Source organism: Rhinoraja longicauda, chromosome 30, assembly GCF_053455715.1.
Source record: "Rhinoraja longicauda isolate Sanriku21f chromosome 30, sRhiLon1.1, whole genome shotgun sequence".
NCBI classification, from domain to species: Eukaryota; Metazoa; Chordata; class Chondrichthyes; order Rajiformes; family Arhynchobatidae; genus Rhinoraja; species Rhinoraja longicauda.
In genome coordinates, this window is record NC_135982.1 from 10,769,139 (window position 1) to 10,792,257 (window position 23,119).

Here is a 23,119-nt window from a genome sequence, read left to right on the forward strand (position 1 = left end):
ACTGCCCTCTGTGGCAGAGAACTTCACAAATTCTGGATTGGAAAACCTGTACGTTACAGCCTGCAATCCTGCCTCATGTATGGCGGTGAGTAGGTGTGATCATTCAGTGTTAAAATGGCCCTTGGAACGTCCACTTTCGTTGAGATCCTCTTGCATCCATTTTATGCAAGAAATATGTATCAGGTAACAACATCCCATTACTGACCCTGTAAGCAGACTCGAACATCGACCATTCCGGAACATTTTTATTGCTGCTTCTGTTATGTGCAAGAATTGGAAGTCCCCAGTTGACTGAGAAAGTCGAACAGTGAACGTGTGAGTATGTGCACAGTCTGTGTGCTGTGGAAATACTGACTTTACCCCAGGCTGGTGGGTTTGCATTGCCATTTTCACACATAGTGCAACGAACTTGACACACCCCCTGCCTCTCGATAAATAAAATCTGCCTTGTCGCTGCCTGCGCCGTGAAAATGATTCCACTGTGTTATCGGGAAGCAAAATTGAATTAACCGAACAGTGAAAAACAGAACATTTGGTCGCAGACTTTGCAGTGTCCTTTAAGGAAGAGGCACAGCTACGCGTCGATCGCCATGGTTACATGCTGACAAACAGTCTGGTTAATGATGCCCTTATAATGCAGTTACCAAAGTCGGCCTCATCAGATATTTTCATCTGAAGGTCTCATTCAAGCTTTGTGAGTGTTTTTTTTTAAATTGAAAGGACTAACGATCTCTGGTAATTGGTAACACAAAGGCAGCAGCCTTGTGATGAAGCAAGGGTGCGCTTAGAATGGCACATGTTGCCGGCACAGATTTATTTTTCAGCAAAGGATCACAAAGGGCGCAAAGCTGCAGATGAGCTCCATCCAGTTCCCCGTCGCAGATCCACAGGTATTTGACAGATTCCCGCACCTTCTCCTTGGGAATTCTGACCAAGGAAAGCACTTGAAACTGCTCACCAGAAGAATAAAAGGTAAGTTTAATATTTCCTCTCAACTTCTTCCCCTGAATGTTGTCTTTAGCTGGAAGGCTACTTTTGTTTTCAGATTATTTTAGTCGAAGATGTTACTTTTCGGTACGCGTGATGGGACTGGTTTACATTTTTGACAGTGTGCATTTTCCAAGAGGCACTCTCGCCTGGCTGGACCACTGACCACACCGAGGATACAACGTTATCAAAATATCGGACTAAATTCGTGAGAAGTTTGGTTGCAAGGGGAAAATAATCCTGGGAAATGTACAAAATGAAATGTTTCTACTGTTCATTTGAATGCCAAACATTTCAAATCATTTACTGTGTAACGGATTTACAATTTCTGTATCATTAAAATGGGGAGTAGAGTTGGCAGCTGCATGATGTGTTCATGAAAACAAAAATTATCATTACAAACAAGCCTTTATGAATTATTTAAACAAAGATGAAAGGTTTGTTTGGACTTCAGCGTGGTTGCCTGTACATTTATTCGGCCCAAACAACAGCAATTATTTTGCCTAAAGTATGTAAATCATGAAATTTTTATGCATTGTTGCCTTTTTCATTCAGCTGATGGTGGATTCACTTGGTGATGAAGTGAATAGACATTTTCTGGTTTTGTTTAATTAGGAGACTAGAGGATTGCGGTGTGCTTGTCCGATTTCTAACCCCCTCTCAAAAAAGGGAGACCTTTTTCTTCACACATCCTTTCGGGAGGAAAATAAATACCTTGCAAAAGTATTTTGTGATGCATGTGTTGCCCTTAGTTTTGCATGTCCTGTATTGGTGCAAAACGACACAGACACCTCCAGTCAGGTCCTCTTGTGCAGTGCAAAAGTTAATGCTTTTCTTCCTGGCAATAAATTGAATGGAATTGAATTAGAGGATTGATACTGTGACGGATAGTTGCATGGTAACCATAAATTCCACATATTCCTTAAACGTTGCTTTTTTAAAAAAAACACTGCAAAGTGCCTTGAGCATTAATTTCTTGCCGAATCATAACTGCATCACCTTACGTGATTGATGTCCCACACAACACCTTTGAATGCCCAGCGGTTTAATGTATCTGATCAGGGACGCTCGCTGTGAGACAAGTCTAGAGAAATTGTCTCCACCCATTAATCTGTACACAGTTGGCGGAAGCGGTAAGTGGTATGGAACTGCCATGGTGATTAATACTTTGCCTGGTTATCCACGGAGCGGCACTGAGCCAGCTCTGATTCCACTTTGGTGTTGATCGGGTGGGAACTGGTGAAGGACGGAGACACAAGGAACTGCGTAGGACGCAAAATGCTGGAGGAACTCAGCGGATTAGGCAGCATCTGTGGAGGATGTATGGATGGATGCACGACGTTTCGGGTCGGAAGCCTTCTTCAAGCTGATTGTAGCAGTGGGGTGGGAGAAAGCTGGGTAGAGTGGACGTGGAGATGATGTTTCCACTAGTGGGAGAGTCTAGGAACTAGAGGCCATAGCCTCAGAATTAAAGGACGTTCCTTTAGGAAGGAGATGAGGAGGATTTCTTTAATCAAAGGGTGGGGAATCAGCGGAATTCATTGCACAGAAACATCAATAGATATTTTTAAGGCAAAGATAGATAGATTCTGGATTTGTTCGGGTGTCAGGGGTTATGGGGAGATGGCAGGAGAATGGGGTTAGGAGGTGGCGATAGATCAGCCATGATTGAATGACGGAGTAGACGATGGGCCAAATGGCCTAATTCTACCCCTATCACTTACGAACTTATGGAAAACAGGTTGGGGTGGTACAAAGACTGATAAAGGATGGCATGGGCGGGTGGTCCAGAGAAATCAGATAGTCTTCCTCCTTTTGCCCTCTCAGCAATTGGGTGATGAAAGAATGGGGCTCACATGGACTGACTTTAGCAGCTGAATGATCCACCTTGTTGGCCAGACCTTTACAACACCATTTGTAAACCAGCATCTGCAGTTCCTTGTTTCTACCTTGCTGGCCAGGGTCACTGTGTGGAGACTAAGGACTCTAGTGAGATGCTGGACTATAGTCAACGCTACCTTGCTTTGATTGGAGGTCGGATGTGTTTGGGGTAGATGACGAGAGTAGTAAAAGTCGGCAGAGAGGGATGAGAACCCAGCTCTGCTGGGAGGTTAGTGGATAGGAATGGCAGCAAGTGAGTAGAGTGGTCCCACCCAGCAAGACAGAGAGGACGGTGTGATCAACTGTGTCAGGGGCTGTGGGCAGGTTCATCACATGGATGGGTTCAATACATTTGCTCAGGTGTGAGACGGGGGTGGCAACATGACTGGAGGACTCAGACAGGGAGTCGAGACAAAAATTGGGCAAACTCAATGAGTTAAAACTAAAAAATAACAGAAAACGCTGCCAATACTCAGCATGTCAGGCAGATTTTGTGGGAGTAAAAATAGTGTTAACCTGAGCTGTCAACTTGAAGTATTAACTCTGCTTCTCTTCCCACTTTTTCAGCTTTTATTTCAGAATTGCCATATCTGGAGTTATTTGATTTTCGTGTTCAAAGACTTGTTTCTTCATGCACTAAATGTTGTAGATGTGCAGCACTTTGGTCAACGTGGGTTGTTTTTAAATGTGCTATACAAATATAATTGACTTGACTTGACTTGACTTGATCCTTTATCTGTGCACTTTGAACAACTTGATTGGCTTCATGTACCATCTTTTCTTTGATGGGAAAACACTCAAACAAAAGCTTATCACTGTACCTGGTACATGTGACAATATTAAACTAGACTAAACCTATCTGAGAAATTGAGCCAACATTTATAGAACATAACTAGACCAAGTGGACCCGTTGGGCCCAAACTTCTCCTGCATTGGTGCAGGACCCTCTCCCCCCCTCCTCCCCCTCCTCCCTCCCCCTTTCCCCCTCCTCTCCCCCTCCCCCCCCCCCCCCCCCCCGCCCTATCGTGTACCGTTTTGGCTGTAGTTCAGGAACAAACAAACAAATAAATGAGAGTTTTAGTAAATAGCTGTGTAGGAAAGAACTGCAGATGCTGGTTTAATTCGAAGGCAGACACAAAATGCCGGACTAACAGCATTTTTTACAGCTCGGAAAAGGTTGCTGCCTGTCCCAATTATGGAACCCAGATCAGTAGAGCACAGGAACAGGCCCTTCAGCCCGCAATGTCCATGCCAGACATGATACCATGTTAAACTAATCTTCTCAGCCTACACGTGATTCTTGCATATCATGTGCCTGACCACTCTATCCTATCTGCCCCCACCCCATCCCTGGAAGCACGTTCCTGGCACCCCCACCTTCTGTGTCAAGAAACCTGGGCCGTACATTTCTTTTAAATTTTGTCTCTTTCACCTCAAAGCTATTCTCTCTGGTCTTTGACATTTCCAGTCTGGGGAAAAGGTTCTGACTCTCTACCCTTTCGATTCCTCTCATAATTTTATACATTTTTATCAGCTCTTCCTGAAACCTCCGACACTCCGGAGAAAACAATCAAAATTTGTCCAACGTGTCAAGACAGGGCAAGAAACCCTCGTGTCCTTTCATCTAAGTTGTAAAAAAACAATTCTGCTAACATTTTACTCGTTTCAAGCTGTATATCTTAATTTTGCACCATATGACAAATTACAGAAGCACCCTTTGCCGTCAGTTAAATAAAATGGGAATGCAAGTCATTGCAGGTGCTGCAAAAACAGGCCAATGAGCTAAGGATGCAGTCCCGATCTACCAGCAAACCTCAATGTGGACCTTGCAATTTAAAAAAGATCTGCAAACGTTCCACCGTGGCTGTTACCCTGCTGCGTTATGCTACATTCTGATATTTATTTCTCTTTGCACTACCTGTTGTACTTGTATATGGCTTGACTGTACTCATGTGCGGTATATTCTGACTGGATAGCACGCCAACAACATCTTTCACCGTATCTCGGTACAAGTGACAATAATGATCCAAATGCCGTATTTCTTTGGTTCCCTTGAGTATTATAGATATCACAGGCTGCAAAGTTGTGACTGTGGCTTGGTTTTCTCTCCCAGCACCCCAACCCAGCTTAGTTGCTGCTGTTTTTAAATGCACGTGGAGCTAATTCATTGAATTCTCTAGTTTTATGTCATTCATCCCCTACCCCTCCGTGTTTTCTGTGCACACCACCACCACCCTGGTTCACACCCATTCCGCCCACGATTCTGCCCTTCTTCCCCCCTTCCCCACCCATCCCCTTCCACCTACATCCCTATAAGACTGGAGCGACTGGGCGTGTATACACTGGAATTTAGAAGGATGAGAGGGGATCTTATTGAAACATATAAGAGTATTAAGGGATTGGACATGCTTGAGGCAGGAAACATGTTCCCGATGTTGGGGGAGTCCAGAACCAGGGGCCACAGTTTAAGAATAATAGCTAGGCCATTTAGAACGGAGATGAGGAAAAACTTTTTCACTCAGAGAGTTGTGAATCTGTGGAATTCTTTGCCTCAGAAGGCAGTGGAGGCCAATTCTCTGGATGCTTTCAAGAGAGAGTTAGATAGAGTTCTTAAAGACAGCGGAGTGAGGGGGTATGGGGAGAGGGCAGGATCGGGGTACTGAATGTGGATGATCAACCATGATCACAGTCAATGGCGGTGCTGACCCGAGGGGCCAAATGGCCTACTCCTGCATCCATTGACTATTGTCTATTGTCTATATCCCTCCCTCTGGCTTTACATGTCACTCCTTTTCTCTCCTTATGTGTCACCCTTCTGTCTCATTTTCATCTCTAGCCTTTATTCACTAACTGTTCCCTTCCTCACCTGTATCTGCCGATCACTGGCCAGACTTTGTCCCGCCCCAACCTCTTTTTCAGCTCTCTCTCCTCTACTACAATTCATCTGAAGAAGGATCCCGATCGGAAACGTCCACTGTTCCTTCCCTCCACTGATGCTGCTTGAGCCATTTGAGTTACTCCAGCACTTTGTGTTTTGCTCAAGATTCCAGCATTTGAAGTTCCTTGAAACTTCAAATATCTTATTGTTGGTTACCTAGTCAGCGAATGCAGTGCCGGAGACTCAGGTTCGATCCTGACTACGGGCGCCCTCTGTACGGAGTTTGTACGTTCTCCCCGAGATCTTTGGTTTCCTCCCACACTTCAAAGACGTACAGGTATGTAGGTTAATTGACTGGGTAAAATGTAAAAAATTGTCCCTAGTGTGTGTAGGATAGTGTTAATGTGCGGGGATCGCTGAGCGGCGCGGACTCGGTGGGCCGAGGGGCCTGTTTCCGCGCTGTATCTCTAAATCTAAATCTAATATCTAAAATCTCTAAATTAGATAATCAGATTGTTTTTTGCGAGAAAACCCATGTGGTCACAGGGAGAACGGCCAAACTCCGTAGTCAGGATCGAACCCGGGTCTCTTGCGCTGTTGGGCAACAACTCTACCACTGCGCCCAGTAGCAGGTATCAGGACAGGTAGCAGGAATAAAAGTAGAGATGTGCATCTCCTTCCGACTGTTTGGGTAAATAAGTTCCTTTAGATTTTATGGATACCTTGTCTTTTCAAATGACACATACTTTGGATCTTTGGGCTTGGACTTGGTCTTTGGACCCATCACCATTGTCCCCTGCACCATTCCAAATCATTTCGAGACACTACTAATTGAGTCATTAACTGAATGGCAAAACAATTATACACCTAATCCAGGTCAACCATCGATTACCCGTTCAACCCTAGTTCTGTGCTATCCCACTTTCTCACCCACTGCTTACACACCAGGGACAATTCACAGAGGACAATTAAACCTACAAACCCGCACGTCCTTACGCACGATGTGGGGAAGGAAACATGGGCAGCTGGTGGAAACCCACGCGGTCACAGAGAGGGCAATCAAACGTCACAAATACAGCACCTAAGGTCACGATCGAACTTGGATCTCTAGCATTGTGAGACAGCAGCTCTATCAGCTATACCATTGTCCCACCCTATATCTAAAGCCCACATATAATTATCCAGTAATCTGGAGGAGTCTTGAAAAGTCTTAACAATTTAGTTTGTTCAATTAAGTTTTCCTTTCCATCTCCTTCATTATCTAATGCACATATATACTTTTATTTTACTTTAAAAAAATATTGATATACAGACTTTCAATGAATCTACATGGGTTTGCTAATAAATAAATATTAATACCTGGACAATCTTTTTAAAAGCAATGTGATGCACTGTAATTTAATTCTCAGTATAATTATATGGTACATGTTCATATTATGCTGTATAAAACTAATGATACAAGAGGACTTGTTTTTGATTCACCAGTTCTCTGTTACGTGACTTTCCGTAATGATTTTCCAATTTTCCCACTTTGAGCTTAATGGAATATTAAATATCAAGAGCAAATAAAAAAATTAACAATTATGTGTTAATCGAATAGCACCGAGCCACCTGCCTTTCTATTTCTGTCTCTATTGTGTTGAGTCATTTGTACGTTAAATAAATGTCTTAATACTTGCCCGAGTCTACTAATTACAAACTGGAAATCTAGTAATGATATTGACATGTCTAAAGAAGTGTAATATATTTAAACACAATGACTGTAATGAAAATCGGATGGTGTATTAGATAAGATTTTCCACAGTGGCGCAGCTGGTAGAGCTGCTGCCTTACGTTGCTGGGGACCCGGGTTTGATCCTGACCTTGGGTGCTGTCTGTGTGGAGTTTGCACGTTCTCCATGTGACCACGTGGATCTCCTCCGGATGCTCCGGATTTCTCCCACATCCCAAAAAAGTGTGGGCTTGTAAGTTAATTGGCTTCTTCAGTGGTTCAATGCTTTCTTTATTATCATGTGTACCAAAGTACAATGAAAAACTTTTTTTTACATACATCTCAGCAAGGCTATTACCATACATACGCACTTTTCCCCCCGGTTAGTACAAAATGTACAGAACAACCCGCGGAGCCTATACGCGAGAGGCACCATTTTGGAGTCATTTTACAGTGCCAGCTGCATCTGGCCGCCAAGGCCCTATGTAGCCATCATCTCCATTCTGGTTGTCTTGCGAATCATTGACCCTCCCCTTGCACAGCTCTCTTCAGCCATTGTTCCCATCCGACCTTCAGGGCGCGGAAGGTACGACCCCCGGTTCTTTTTACTGGGCCTTTTGTCCAGCATCTGCCATCATCTCCCTCCATCCTCCTCTCTGTGGCTTCCCCTTTTGGGTGGGTCCCCAGTTCCAGGGTGGGCAAACCAGGCCTGCCATTGGGATCTGGCTCTGGCTTGCTGGTAGTCCATCTTGTCCAAACCAGGCCTGCCATTTGGGATCTGGCTCTGGCTTGCTGGTAGTCCATCTTGCGTGCGCGGCTCGCTCGGAGTCTGTTCCCAGTGTGCAATGAGTGGATGCAAATGTGGGAAAACATGGAACATGGGTGATCGATAGTCGGCATGGGCTCAGTGGGCCGAAGGGCCTGTTTCCATGCTGTATCCTTCAATCGTTTATTTTGATACGTAGGTGCGGTTGAAGGGACAGAATAAAAAGGAAGAGGGAATGAAAGCTTTGTGACTTGCGACAGAGTTTTGTGTGTGTGTGTGTGTGTGTGTGTGTGTGTGTGTGTGTGTGTGTGTGTGTGTGTGTGTGTGTGTGTGTGTGTGTGTGTGTGTGTGTGTGTGTGTGTTCATAACTTCATAAGTCATGGCAGCAGAATTAGGTCATTCGGCTCATCATGTCTATTCCGCTATTCAATCATGGTTGACCTATCTTTCCCTCTCAACCCCATTCTCCTGCCTCTCCCCGTAACCCCTGACACATGTACTAATCATGTCTTTCTGAACACATGCCCCAGTGGACAAAGTGCTCCTTTTTGCACCATGCACTGTGCTGCTTTTCCCGACTGTGTCTCTCTCCCCCGCCCGCACTGTCACACGTACCACCATGATGAATGATCAAGTCCTGCTCTAGCCTGTTCTCCACTCCTAGTTTAGAGGTCTCCATTATAGTAGATGCCATTTGCTCCTGTGAGCTGGAATTAGAAATTGAAGGGCTCATAATGAAATGGGATATACAAACAAAGCAAATAACAGCCTGCTTAACCATTCAATGAGAAATTGGCAAATATGATCTTTGCTCTTAACTCCACTTTCATGTCCAATCTCCATAACAGTTCCAAAACTATACCTTGTAAGATTTGAGAAGTTTTCCCTCATTCTGCAATCAACACCAAACCAAAGAGCTGCAGTTTGGACATTTTACACGGGAGACTGGGGCTGATAGCGGAGAAAGGCTGCGGTCAGTTTACCAAGGGATGTCACAATCCGTGGGTCCCAAGATGGCCGCGGGACCTCGTGACCAGCCACAAAAGCAAAAACCCCACAGCCCAGTCTCTAGAGTTTCTGCAAAGCTACGGCCAAGACAATAGATGGATATTGGCCGTGCAGAAACCCGCGAAACCAGGTCGAAGTCCAGACACTGGGGCGCTGACATCAGCATACTCACAATGCCCCAAGCCGACCTACACAATTAATCCCGTTAAGGGGGGGGCACAATAGCCCATAGAAACCTACCTGGCAGGTGATGGGAAACCATTTAAACCCATCACCTCTTAACGAGAAACAGATTAACAGACCGTCTAGCCATCACCGGTACCCCCGGACATAACGCAGAACAGAGAGAAAACTCGAAACCTATCTTTGAAACAAAGAGATCCCGAGATCTGGCCGGAGATAGGACGGGTCAGGATTAGTATAACTGGCCACGGTTTTTGGGTTTGAAAAATCGGGAAAAACGGAACGCAAGAAGGGGACAGCAGTCAGAAGGAAGAAGAAGAAGTCTCACGGCAGGTCAGAGAACGCAACGAATGGCACGGAGAACGGAGACGCACCGAGAAGAACGGAAGGAAGAAACTCACGGAACAAGCACGACCCTCACGGAAAACAGCGGAGAAGCAGCACGAACAGCCAGTAACCCCAGTAATAGCCCCATGGTGAGCATGTACCCCGATCCTGCACATCCTGGACATAGTTTTAGTGTAGAGGGGAGGGTGGCTTAATTAACGTGGGTGTATAAGTAAATATGTGTTGGCCAATTTTGCAATGTGTCGTACGTTCCCCATCTTACAGTCGAGTATATGTCTTATAGAACTGTGCGTTTATAATTCAGAGTCAAAGTATTCATGTAATTCAGTATATGTCTTATAGAACTGTGCGTTTATCATTCAGAGTCAAAGTATTCATGTAATTCAGTATATGTCTTATAGAACTGTGTAAAAGCATTCATGTACCATAGTCCCAAGCGCTCAATAAAAGCCTTATTCCGTTTAAACCCTGGTCTTCAAATCTGGTCTGGTTGAATTTTTCTGCACTATCAACGCTCCTGCATCTAAGTCCAGTGTCTAGAACCGTAGGGGGTGAGTGGGTCGAACCACTCACGGGGAACCAGTGTGCGCGGCCTGGTCGAGGGACCAGAGCAAGGCACGGGGACCTTAGGTCGGGCGAAAGCTCGGCGCAGAAACCCCTTACAACCTCAACCCTGAACTTACACATTATCTGGCATATTGGGCTTGTCCTATTTTCCTGCATTTGGCCCATAGCCATCTCCACCCTGCTTAACAGAAGTTGCATCTCTGGTACAAAGTTTCAAGGATTCATAACCTAATGAGTGAGGAAATTCTTCCTTGCTTCTGTTTTAAATGGGCGACCTTTTGTTACTGATTATTCCCTCAGTTCTAGATTTCCCCCAACAGTGTAAACAAGTTACACGAAGCCCCTGTGGAATAATCTAAGAGGTCAGCACCCATTTCTCTACATGCCAACGGGTTTTAGGCCAACCTGCTGTGTCTTATCTCATCCGTCAGCCCCCTCACCTCAGGAAGCTTGGATAAAAGGAGAGGAAGTAACTCCGAGCCTGGACAACACCACCACATGCACATCCTCACCAGCCTTTGGCAGGAAGAACAATTAAAAAAAAAAACATTTTTAAAACATATTGTTAGAAATCTTAAGAAAGAACAGAGACTGCTTGAAGTTCTTGGTAGGTGAGGTGGAGTCTGTGATGGAGAACAGCTATCATCTTCAGAATTTTGTTTCGTTTAGAGGTGCAGTGCGGAAACAGGCCCTTCAGCCCACCGATTTCGCACAGACCAGTGATCCCTGCACATTAATGCTACGCTACACACACTAGGGACCATTTTACATTTATACCAAGCCAATTAGCATACAAACCTGTACACCTTTGGAGTGTGGGAGGAAACCGGCGGTCTTGGAGAAAACCCGCGCAGGTCACAGTACATACAGCACCCGTAGTAAAGATCAAACCTGGGTCTCTGGTGCCGTAAGGCAGTAGCTCTACCTCTGCGCCACCGTGCTGCCTGTATAATATTAGAACTTAGATAAGGCGAAGGGCAGGCGATGTTAAATAACAGATGGATGAAGGTACAATGTTGATTCAGGCTGATATTCCCACTAGGTGAAGTGGTTTCACGAGTCAGTGATACCACCTACGGAGGTGCAAATGTTGGGAGAACTCTCCATGTTGAGATGAATTAAAAAGGTTGTGACTATTTCTGGCAAGAACACCATTTATTGTCTGTTCTTATTTGCCCTGTGGATTGCTGGGAGGTTAGCTCCATTACTGTGGACTTATAGTCATATCAAGTCATGTCAGTCAATCATTTTCCCAGGATAGAGGATTCCAAAACTAGGGGGCCAAGGCTTAAGGTGAGAGAGGAGTGATTTAAAAGGGAATTCAGGAGCAACGGTTTCATACAGGGTTTAGTCCGTACCTGGTGTGAGCTGTGAGAGGAAGCTTTAGAAGCAGAAACAATTATAGCTTTTTATTTAAAATAATACATTTGTACAGCTATATGGATAGGAAGGGTTCATCGACCGAAGGGCCAAATGCAAGCAAGTGGGATGAATCCAACATGCCAACTTGGTCTGCATGGACAAGGTGGGCTGAAGGGCCTGTTTCCGTGCTGTACAGCTCTGTGATTCTAAGACCAAGGAAGGACCAAGCATTACAAGCAGGGAACAGTTGCAGCTGCTGGAAATCTGAATGGAAAAAATATTAGAGTTACTCAGCCATCAGCGATGGAGCAAACGGAGGTTGATTATCGTATATCAGAACAAGGAAAATTTAGAAATTATGTTTAAGCTTCCTACCCTCTCCTTCGACAAACACATCAAACACATCACAAAGACAGCCTTCTTCCACCTCAAAAACATTGCCCGTCTCCGTCCATCCCTCTCCTCCACAGCTGCAGAAACTCTCATCCACGCCTTCATCACCTCCCGTCTGGACTACTGCAACAGCCTCCTCTATGGCGCACCCTCAAAAATCATCAGTAAACTTCAATACATTCAAAACTCCGCTGCCCGTCTACTCACCCACACCCCGATCCGTGACCATATCACCCCCGTCCTTTACAAACTCCACTGGCTCCCCATCCCCCAGAGAATCCAGTACAAAATCCTCCTCATGACCTACAAAGCCCTCCATAACCTGGCCCCATCCTACCTGACCGACCTCCTCCACAGGCACACTCCCACCTGCACCTTCCGCTCTGCTGCTGCCAATCTCCTATCCCCCCACATCCGGACCAAACTCAGATCCTGGGGGGACAGGGCTTTCTCCATCGCTGCTCCCACCCTATGGAACTCACTACACCAAACCGTCAGAGACTCCTCCTCACTCACCACATTCAAAACATTACTGAAGTCTCACCTGTTCAGTACTGCCTTCAACCACTGAAGGTCACCTCACCTTCTGTCTCCTTTCTCTGTTCGTTTACTTATTTATCTATTTATTCATTTCCCTATGTTCTTTAAATCCCTGTAAAGCGTCTTTGAGTATATGAAAAGCGCTATATAAATGTAATGTATTATTATTATTATTATTACTTCTGATGAAAGGCCATTCACCTGAACCCTTTTTCCAAATATGTCATCTGACGCACTGAGTGACATCCAACTTTCTCTGCTTTTACATTTATACCAAGCCAATTCACATACAAACCTGTACGCCTTTGGAGTGTGGGAGGAAACCGGCGATCTTGGAGAAAACCCGCGCAGGTCACGGGGAGAACGTACAATAGATTTCCCTCCTTGAAGGACATTTGAACTTTCATTCATTTGTTCAAAATCTCTCTATGTCAACATCTACATCTCTCGTTTCCCTTTCCCCTGACTCTCAGTCTGAAGAAGGGTCTCGACCCGAAACGTCACCTATTCCTTTTCTCCAGGGATGCTGTCTGACCTACTGAGTTAATCCAGCATTTTGTGCCTATCTTCGGTTTCGAGGACAGCTCAGTCGTTTGTTGGTCACTGTAACTCATACTAGCTTCATAAACCCCAGACTAGTAGTCAAAATATATAACAGAATTTGACTTTCTGAGCTGCAATGATGAGTTTGACTTGGGTTTCTAGATTTGTACTCTTGGATACCAGTTGAGTAGAGTAACCACGTTGCTCCTATACTTTATTCAGGTAACAGAACAGCCACTAGTCATCATGAAACTGGCTGGCAGCTTCAGCGGTGCTTACAGCTCATCAAATTACAGAAGAGGTGTGCAATACTATTGCAGAGGAAATTTATGAGGATGTTATCTGCACCGATGGTGCAGCAGGTAGAGCCACAGCCTCAAAGTGCCAGAGTCCCAGGTTCAGTTCTTACCTTGGTTGCTGCCTGCATGAAGTTTGCATGGTCTCCCTATGACTACATGGGCTTCCTCCAGGTGCTTCAGTTTCCTCATGACCTCAACCCACAAGACTTGTGGGTTGGTAGATTAATTAGCAGCTGTACACTGCCCCTTAGTGTGTGAGTGAGTGGCAGAGATAAATGTGGAAGGGGATGGGTGAGTGGTAGATTCTGGTGGGAGATGATATGAAGGTGGGGGCAATAAAAATGGGATTAATGTCAGGTTAGTGTAAATGGGTGGTTGATGGTTGGCATGGACGGTGGGCCGAATGGCATGTTTTCGCACAGTATCACTTTGACTTGAAGAACTTGAAAGATTGGTTAACACTTGGGTGTTTTCTTTGCAACAGGGGGGCTGCAAGGGAAATTTAATAAAGAAGTGTAAAGTTTTGAAAGGCTTAGATAGAGTAATTAAGAAGGCACTATTCCCCTTCTCTGAGAGGTTTAAAAAAGACTGGAGGGAGTGAGGGTTGAAATCGAGTAAAGGTAAGTGGTGGTAGTATTGGGAAACGAGGAATAATGTTTTCACTTGGAGGAGGGTAGGTGCTTAAAATCTATCGGAAAAAAATCTGCAGATCATGGTTTATATCTAAGGTAGGCACAAAATGCTGGAGTAACTCAGCGGGTCAGGCAGCATCTCGGGAAAGAAGGAATGGGTGACATTTCGGGTCGAGACCCGTCTTCAGACTTTTGCGTCTACCTGCTTATAGTCTGAGGCGGAATTCCTCCCACATTGCTAAGACATGCAGGATGGTAGGTTAATTGTCTTCTGTAAATGACTCCTGGTGTGTAGGTGGGGGGGGGTCGAATCTGAAATGGTAGAATATGGAGAGAATAGGCTACAGAGAAAATCAGTGGGGAGTGGGATTACTTGCTAGGCCAAGTTGGGCCAAACGGGGCTGTTTTTAAGCTGCATGACTCGATAAGTGTCTATTTGTCTGAATTGTATCTGGTGTTCAGAGAGTATAAGAAAATAACTGCAGATGCTGGTACAAATCGAAGGTATTTATTCACAAAATGCTGGAGTAACTCAGCAGGTCAGGCAGCATCTCAGGAGAGAAGGAATGGGCGACGTTTCGGGTCGAGACCCTTCTTCAGACAGTGGTTGTTGGGAAGTGGGTTAAGGTGTTTTGGGGAGTTAAGGCTAAGGTAAGTGTGTGCTGGGTTCTTGGAGGGGGGTTGGTGGGTTAACATAGATTAATTGGGGTAAAATTAAAAAAAGAAATTGCCTATCTCTTTGGGCCATGATCAGAAGTTTTGGAGACATGGAGGTTGCAAGATGGAGCCGGAACCTAGCAACCTCTGCGTGCTGTTCCGGAAGAGGATCTTTAGACTTTAAAGATACAGCACGAAAACAGGCCCTTCGTCGCGCCGACCAGGGATCAACCATGCACTGGCACTATCATACACTCTGGGGACAATTTACAATATTGTTGTTTTTATTGGGAGATACTAAAGGAATATTATCAAGATTCATTTTAGATAAATATCAGGAAAGATTTCTCAAAATAGCAATAGCAACAGCAAAAAAATGTGTGGCGGTCACTTGGAAAGATCACAATGAAATAAGAATTGCAAGATGGTATGCAGAAATGCGTAGTTGTATCCCATTAGAAAAAGCTACTTATAATCTGAGAGATAAATATGATTTCTTTTTGAAACTTTGGAACCCATTCACTTTAAAACTAGGATTAAGAATTGGAAATATTTAATTTCAGGATTGTTTTGATACCCCTAAAAATAATTTAATAAGAAATTAGCCGGAAGTGTTTCCTTCTTGTCTCCAGGTTTCCTTCTTTCTTCTTTCTTCTTTCTTTCTTTCTTTCCTTTTTTAATTTTTTTTATTTCTTTATCTTTCTTCTTCTCCTTTTACCTCTTTTTTCTAACTGGGGGCTGGGGGGTTGTGGGTGGGGAGATAATACAGAACAATACAGGTATAATCGAATTTAAATGTATAATCGAATTTATAATGTAGGTACCATCGCGTACTATGAGTTCATACATGTATTTGTTTTGTTAAAATTTGAATAAAATTTAAAAAACAAAACAAAAAAAACCTGTACATCTTTGGAGTGTGGGAGCACCTGGAGGAAACCCACGTGGTCAGAGGTAGAATGAACAAACATTATATTGACAGCACTCGAGGTCAGGATTGAACGGCACTGTAAGGCAGCAACTCTACCGCTGCACCACTCTGCTGTCCATTAGGCTCTATTGCGCTCATACGTGATCTAGCTGGAAAGCATGCAGAACAAGCTTTTCACTGTATCTCTGTATACATAACAATGAATGAACAAATTAACCTCTAAGGTATGGAAATACGAAAAAAATTGACACCAAATTACTTTAGGACCAAACTTTTGGTAGATGAGATGTTTAAGAGGTAGATTTTAAGGACCCAGTGTCTCATCATTTCTGAAGTATGGATGCCTTCTGCATCTTATGTTGGAAATTCAGCACAATAAACGGGTGGAATAACTCTGTATAATTTGCACCATCTGAATTGACGCCTTGCTTGCTGGGCACTTGCAGCGATAGAACGCAGCAGGGAGTTGGAAGCAGGTGCCCTGCTGAGGAAGTCTGTTTGTGCAGGACCTCCCCAGGTGCCAGCGAGCTGCGACACTGTGAAGCCACACGGTGAACTGCTGGTGTCAGCAAGCCCGCGCGCGTGGGAGGCATGCGAAGCCTGTGAGACATCTTCTCGGGATGAGGGGAAGCTTGTCACCTGATGATTCAAAGGTAGACACAAAATGCTGGAGTGATCTCTGGAGAGATGCTGCCTGTCCCACTGAGTTACTCCAGCATTTTGTGCCTACCTTCGATTTAAACCAGCATCTGCAGTTCTTTCCTACACCTGATGATCCATTCTGGTCCAGCATTATACACCTTCTGGCTGGCTGGCAAGCAGGGGGCAGGGAAGAAAGAACCAATTATTTTAAAATCGCCGTCACATTTTTGCTAAGCCAATTATCAAAATGCTAAAGAAGGTTTAGAATATTCTATTTTGCAAATATTTTGGCATAGAGTCATAGAATAAGGGCAGCACGGTGGCGCAGCAGTAGAGTTGCTGCCTCACAGCGCCAGAGATCTGGGTTGGATGCTGACTATGGGTGCTGTCTGTACGGAGTTTGTACGTTCTCCTCGTGACCGCGTGGGTTTTCTCCGGGCGCTCCAGTTTCCTCCCACACTCCAAAGACGTGCAGGTTTGTAGCTTAATTGACATCCGGGGAAAAAAAATTAAAAACTGTCCCTAGTGTATACGATAGTGGTAGTGTTCGCTGGTCTTAGTGGGCCAAAGGGCTTGTTTCTGCGCTGAGTCTAAAGTCTACAGAATCATAGTTATACAGCACCAAAACAGATCCTCAGACCACTTTGTCCATGCTAACCAAGGTGGCATTGTGTAGTCCAACTACTCCAGTATTTGGCCAATATCTCTCTAAACCCTCCTTACCCTCCTTACCCATATATATCTGCCAAATATATTTTAAGGTCATAATTGACCTCTCCTCCACAAGAACCCAGCACATGCTTACCTTAGCCCTAAAACCCCAAAACACCTAAACCTACTTCCCAACAACCACTTCCTGAACACCAGATACAATGCAGACAACTGGACACTCATAGAGTCATGCAGCACAAAAACAGTCCCTTTGACTCAACTCGTCCAAGATGCCCCATCTAAGCTGGTCTCATTTACCCACATTTCACCTCAAAAACCTTTCCTATCCATGAACCTGTCCAAATGTCTTGTAAAATGTTGCTGTTGTCCCTGCTTTTACCATTTCCTCTGGCAGCTCGTTCCAAATACCCACCATCCTCTGTGAAAAAGATCCCCTCATTAAAGGAGAAATCTTTTCCCCTCTCACCTTAAAATTATGCCCTCTCGTTCTTGATCCCCCAACCCTGAGGAAAAGACTCTGTGCATCTACGCTATCTATTCCCCTCATGATTTTAGTTTAGTTTAGTTTAGAGATACAGCACGGAAGCAAGGCCCTTCGGCCCTCCGAGACTGCACTGACCAGCGATCCCGGAAAATTGATGCTATCCTACAAGGTAGGGACAATTTACATTTATACCAAGTCAATTAACCTACAACTTTACGTCTTTGGAGTGTGGGGGGAAAACGAAGATCTCGGAGAAAATTCACGCAGGTCACTGGGAGAACGTCCAAACTCTGTACGGACAGCATCCGTGGTCAGGATCGAACCCGGGTCTCTGGCACTAAGGCAGCAACTCTACCGCTGCGTCACCCTGCCGCCCTGTAATTTTATACATCTCTACAAGATAACCCATCAGCCTCAACCACAAACCTATTGTGCTACTGCTGCAAGTAGGGATTTCATTGTTCTGTCTCAGTGTAAAATACTCTTAGATCTTGACTCCTGCGCTCCAGGGAAGAAATGCTCAGCCTGTCCAATCTCTCCCTGTAGCTCTGGCACTCGAATTCTGGTAGCGTCCTTCTCTGCAATCTTTCTAGCTCAATGGCATCTTTCCTGAAGCAAAACTGAACACAATGACTCACTTCAGAAAATTAATTACAATCATCAGTCTGTGGATAACAGATCCCAGGCTCCACAGCCACTTCCCCCAAATTATAAAGATGAATTCTCCTTCATTTTTTATATAAACCGATACTTACCCTCTACTTTTTGGCATAAGAGCAGTCAAGGCATAAAAAGCCAAGTGGCATTGAACTAAGGGAACGAAGATCAAAGTGGCAATTAGTGATAAGGTCGCTAATCTAAGTCTAACAAGGGGGCAGGACTCACACACTGAATGGAAGGGTTCTGGGGAGTGTTGATCTAGGATTAAGGATCTAGGAGTGCAGGTACATAGTTCCTTGAAAGTAGTAGATAGGATAGTTAAAAAAGCTTTTGGCACAGTGGCCTTTATCAGTCAGAGTGTTGAGTAGGAGGGACTAGTATAGATGGGGCATGTTGGTTGGCGTGGGCAATTTGGGTCGAAGGGCCTGTTTCCACGCTGTTTGACTATGAAGCTATCTCAGTTAATGAGAGTACAAGTGGGGCAAGTGTCTGCAAACTGATACCGTAATGTAGCAGCAAGTGGTTAAGTTACTAGACTAGTGTCCAGAGGGCTGGGTTAAGGTTCTCAAGGCATGAATGCATATCTCACCTTGGCAGCTGGGAATGAAGTGGAGCGGCTTGTTTCAGGCAAGGACGTGCCCATAACATGGCAGTCAGGTTTGTAGGTCGGACTCGGCCTCAAATTTGTGATTAAGAGGTGTTAAAACACCATGGTCTGTAAAATATTACCTCGAACAAGCCGGCTTTTAGGATGTCTCCATGCAAACAGGATCGCTCTTGCAACCCAACTTGCCCACACCTGCCAACAAGTCCCTGCTACACTAGTCCCACCTGCCTGCATTTGGCCCATATCCCTCCAAACTAGTCTTATCCATGTACCTGTCTAACCGTTTCTTAAACGTTGGGATAGTCCCTGCCTCAACTACCTCCTCCGGCAGCTTATTCCATACCCCCACCACCCTCTGTGTGAAAAAGTTACCCCTCAGATTCCTATTAAATCTTTTCCCCTTCGCCTTAAATCTATGTCCTTTAGTCCTCGATTCACCTATTCAAGGCAAGAGATTCTGTGCATCCATATGATCTATTCCTCTCATGAGATCTATAAGATCACTCCGCATCCTCCTATAGCTCAGACCCTCTAGTCCTGGCAACATCTTCATAAATCTTCCCTGTACCCTTTCCAGCTTGACAACATCTTTCCTATAACATGGTGCCCAGAACTGAACCCAATGCTCTAAATGTGGCCTCACCAACATCTTGTTCAACTGCAACATGATCTCCCAACTTCTATACTCAATACTCTGACTGATGAAGGACAATGTGCCAAAAGCCTTTTCAACAACCCTGTCTACCTACGATTTCACAATTCAAGGAAAAATGCACCTATACACCTTTGGAAAAAAATCCTTGATTTTTAGAGTGCAGGTGTGATTTTTAGCTTAATAATGTGAAAGACAGATCTAAAAAAAAACACTAGACCAAGTTGGGCCCAAACCTCTCCTGCATTGGTGCAGCACCCTCTCCTCCCCCCTCCCCCTCCCCTCTCCCCCCCACCTCCCCTCCCCTCCCCCTCCCCTCCTTCCCCCTCCCCCCCTTCCCCCTCCCCTCCCCCCCTTCCCCTCCCCCCCTTCCCCTCTCCTCTACTCTCCAGGTGCTCCAGTTTCCTCCTACTCTCCAAAGACATACAGGCATATCGGTTAACTGGCTTCAGTAAACATTGTAAATCGTCCGTAGTGTGGAGCATAGAAGTACTGGTGTACGTTGATCGCTAGTTGGCGTGGACTCGGTGGGCTGGAGGGGCTGTTTCTGCACTGTATCTCGAAGCTAAACTAAACTAATTATGGCTCGAGGGGAGGCTCTCAATAATGTTAAGGCAGTATATGCGCCCAGTGGTCTAAAATAGCTCTAAAAGATATGTTATTCGTGCCATATATGCAATTAATTATACAAATATGAGTTATTTGTGCCATTGCGCAGTTCCAACCGTGCCAGGAAACTCCTCAACTACATCTTCTGGATTAATTTTGCAAATTTGATTGCATAAGACCATAAGACTTAGGAGCAGAATTAGGCCATTCAGCCCATCGAATCTGCCCTGCCATTTGATCAAGGCCGATCTATTTTTCCCTCTCGGCCCATTCTCCTGCCTTTTCCCTGTAACCTTAGATACCCTTACCTACAAGAACCTATCAATCTCCGCTTTAAAGATGTCCAATGACTTGGCCTCCTCTGCTGTCTGCGGCAATGAATTCCACAGATTCACCACCCTCCGACTAAAGATATTCTTCCTCATCTCCATCATAAAGGTATGTCTTTTTATACTGAGGCTGAGCCATTTGGTTCAAGACTCTCCCATTGCTGTAAACATCCTCTCCAAATCTACTCTGTGCAGGCCCTTCCTTATTCAGTAGGTTTCATTGAGATCCCCCGGCGTCCTTTTAAACTTCAGCGAGCCTTAAACCCCTGTCCCACTTAGGCGTTTTTTTAAGCGACTACAGGCGACTAGGCTGTTGCCTCACGGTCGCCGGGGTGTCGCCTGCACGGCCGTGAGTCGTCTCCAAAGAGTCGTAGCGTTTTTCTGGTCGCCGCTGGATTTTGAAATGTTTAAACATTTTCGGCGACTGTTGGTTTGACGCCAATGATCGTAGCTTGATGTCTCCTGACGTGGTCGCTGTCGTAGGTTGTCGCCAGGTGGCGTAGGTTGTCGCCGGTACTGACCGGTGAATTCCATTGGCGACTACCTACGTCAACCTATGTCATCCGGCGACAGGTACCGGCGTCAAAACCGGAGGCGAAAACGATGTGAATTGACTTCGGTTGTTGCCGACAGGGTCGTAGCTTGTCGCGGGTGGACGTAGGTTGACTTCAGTTGTCGTAGGTTGTCGCCAGTGTGGTCGTAGGTTGTCGTAGGCGCGGTCGTAGGTGGACGTCCTAAGTCGCGACGATTGGGTCGCCGGTATCTAAAATTACGAGAGGCAGGGACAGGGTAGATAGGGTGGAAATGTCCAACACGAGAGGGACATACTGGAGGGCATAACAATAGACAATAGACAATAGACAATAGGTGCAGGAGGAGGCCATTCGGCCCTTCGAGCCAGCACCGCCATTCAATGTGATCATGGCTGATCATCCTCAATCAGTACCCCGTTCCTGTCTTCTCCCCATACCCTCTGACTCCGCTATCCTTAAGAGCTCTATCCAGCTCTCTCTTGAATGCATTCAGAGAATTGGCCTCCATTGCCTTCTGAGGCAGAGAATTCCACAGATTCACAACTCTCTGACTGAAAACGTTTTTCCTCATCTCAGTTCTAAATGGCTTACCCCTTATTCTTAGACTGTGGCCCCTTGTTCTGGACTCCCCCAACATTGGGAACATGTTTCCCTTAATAACCTTATATCTTTCGATAAGATCCCCTCTCATCCTTCTAAATTCCAGTGTATACAAGCCTAGTCGCTCCAGTCTTTCAACATACAACAGTCCCGCCATTCCAGGAATTAACTTAGTAAACCTACGCTGCACGCCCTCAATAGCAAGAATATCCTTCCTCAAATTTGGAGACCAAAATTGCACACAGTACTCCAGGTGCAGTCTCACTAGGGCCCTGTACAACTGCAGAAGGGCCTCTTTGCTCCTATACTCAACTCCTCTTGTTATGAAGGCCAACAATTTGGCCGTTCGGCCCATCAAGTCTACTCCGCCATTCAATCATGGCTGAACTATCTCTCCCTCCTAACCCCATTCACCTGCTTTCTCCACATAACCTCTGACACCTGTGCTAATCAAGAATCTATCTATCTCGGCCTTAAATATATCCACTGACTTGGCCTCCACAGCCTTCTGTGGCAAAAAAATCCACAGATTCACCACCCTCTGACTAAAGGAATTACTCCTCAACTCCTTCCTACACGAACGGACCTTATAGTGGACAGCCGCCAATAACAGACAATATCCCCCTCACCATGGCCCCTTGTTGTGAGGGCTTACAGTATTGTCAAATTTTGCATCATCTAAAAATGTTGAAATCAATCTCCGAACACCACCTCCAATCATTGATGTACAAGGAAAATGAATGACCCACCAAATTTGGATTCTACTGGTTAAGCTGATTAAAATTAATGTACACTGTTGCAAAGCATTTTAGAACACTGTGTGATGCCATAAAAGTGGGAATTATTTGTCACGTTTTGTGAAGCCGGCATCTGTTCCTTGTTCTGTACTGTGTGGGTGGGGATAATCTGTACAGCTAATGGCAAAGTTTCCAGGATGCCAGATTGAGAATTTAATTCCTACCCAGTGCTCCCCTGGGACATTAGCTTTACCCCAGCACAAAGCCAGATTCAGTCCAATCCACACTTGTTTCTCCCTGACTAGAACTATTAGTTTAGTTTAGTTTAGTTTAGAGATACAGCGCGGAAACAGGCCCTTCGGCCCATCGAGTCCATACTGGCCAACGATCCAAGCACATTAACACTATCCTACACACACTGGGGACAATTTTTTACACATACACCAATCCAATTAGCCTACAAACCTGTACGTCGTTGGAGTGTGGGAGGAAACCGAAGATCTCGGAGAAAACCCACACGGTCAGGGGGAGAACGTACAAACTCCGTACAGACAGAACCTGTGGTCAGGATCGAACCTGGATGTCCGCCGCTGAAAACGCTGGAAGGCAGCAACTCCACCGCTGCGCCAACGTGGCCGCCCGAACCTCTTGCAGAAGTGAATCATCTCAAGATCAGATGTGCTGAGTCTCCCATGAACATGGTGTGTAGGCAGCACAGTGGCACAACTGGTCGAGCTGCTGCCTCACCGTGCCAGAGACCCGGGTTCGATCCTGACCTCGGGTACTGCCGGTGTGGAGTTTGCACGTTCTCCCTGTCACCGCGTGGGGTTTCCTCTGGGTGCTCCAGTTTCCTCCAACGTCCCAAGGACATGCAGGTTTGAAGGTTAATTGGCCCTCTGTAAATTTTT

General features: G+C 45.3%; 1 protein-coding gene across 5 annotated transcripts in view; it reads left to right on the forward strand.

Moving 5' to 3' along the window:
* The first annotated feature begins 635 nt into the window (after positions 1-635).
* vwa5b1 (von Willebrand factor A domain containing 5B1) overlaps positions 636-23,119 on the forward strand; it is a 158,079-nt gene continuing 135,595 nt past the window's right edge. For all 5 annotated transcript variants that reach the window (XM_078425176.1, XM_078425177.1, XM_078425179.1 and 2 more), the window contains exon 1: positions 636-972. The gene's annotated coding sequence lies outside the window, so the exon portion shown is untranslated. The remainder of the gene's footprint in view (positions 973-23,119) is intronic.